Genomic DNA, 1234 nt, shown 5'->3' with positions numbered 1-1234 from the left:
TCCAGTTTTGCCATCTTTCATGCAATAGCCAGCATCTGTACAATACAATAAAGTAAACTGGCTTGCAGGTATCTCACAGGAGAATTTTTTAGATGAGTCAGTCTAACTCCCTGTCTTTTCAAGCCCTACACCAGGTTCTGTAGGTTATGGGACCAGAACCTTGTCTCCCACTCTCTCCACCCAATTTCTGCACTTATAAAATATGTAGCTTTATACTGCATAATCCAGTATAGATGGTTGTAAAGAGTTTGCCTTCTCCTACGTAGGGCCCTCCATCTTCAAAATACTTTTACAACGTAGCTAAGAAAAGGCCACTCTACACCTGAAATGTTTTGTGGTATAGTAATGTTGGTTAGAGAAGGGGGTTTTTTCTATTGGCATTTTAATAAGGGGAAAAGACCAATATAGATAGAATTATGACTCATATTTTGGTGGGGAATGAGTTTAAGCTACATCAGCAAAACCATTCTTCTGCTGGTAAAAGCTCAGTCATCACTGGATAAACATCTCTATAACTATATGAACAAATGTTTTCTACTGTGTGCTTCGCCGAAGTCTCAGGACTGTTTTTAGGTAAGATTATAAACCCTGTTTAGATTGAGAAATTGAGGCAGAGAGAATAGGTGTCTAACAGAAGGCCATAAAAACATTCATTTTGACAATACCAGTAAAATTTGGGGGTTTCTTTTTCTCAGTTGTGCTCACACCAGCCCCTTGCATTTTGATCTGAACAAGGTGGCTCTCCACTTTGGCCATGTCTGATTGCTTACAGTGTTAACATTTTGCAAAAGGTCTCCATCTATAAACCTTCTTTGCCACTTCTTTGAGAATACAATAGTTCATCACCAATTCAATCATGTTTCTCTGACTAAGGGGGTTTATGTAATTACAAAAAAGGAGATGATTTGAATGTTATATCCCTCTTGTGGAATTATGTTTGGATTTTATCCGAAGAGACAAGGAAGGGATTTTGTTTGTTTTGTTTGATCATTTCTTATCACAGAACTTTGTTTGACTCAAACCACAATGATACAAGCATTCAAACACCACCTTCAAATGTAATATTGATTTATAAAACAGCAGTGCACAGCTGCTAAGCTTCACTGTTGCATACAGAAGGTCTTCAATTCCCAACAAATTACTGGCATTTCTACCTATTTACAAATTAATGCTTCCTCTGAACCTTGTGTTGTTCTTATTATTCCAGTCTGCTTTCTTCACTCCCTGCCTGGAA

Source organism: Gavialis gangeticus, unplaced genomic scaffold, assembly GCF_001723915.1.
Source record: "Gavialis gangeticus isolate Ggan-Ray unplaced genomic scaffold, GavGan_comp1, whole genome shotgun sequence".
NCBI classification, from domain to species: domain Eukaryota; kingdom Metazoa; phylum Chordata; order Crocodylia; family Gavialidae; genus Gavialis; species Gavialis gangeticus.
This window is presented reverse-complemented; position numbering follows the sequence as displayed.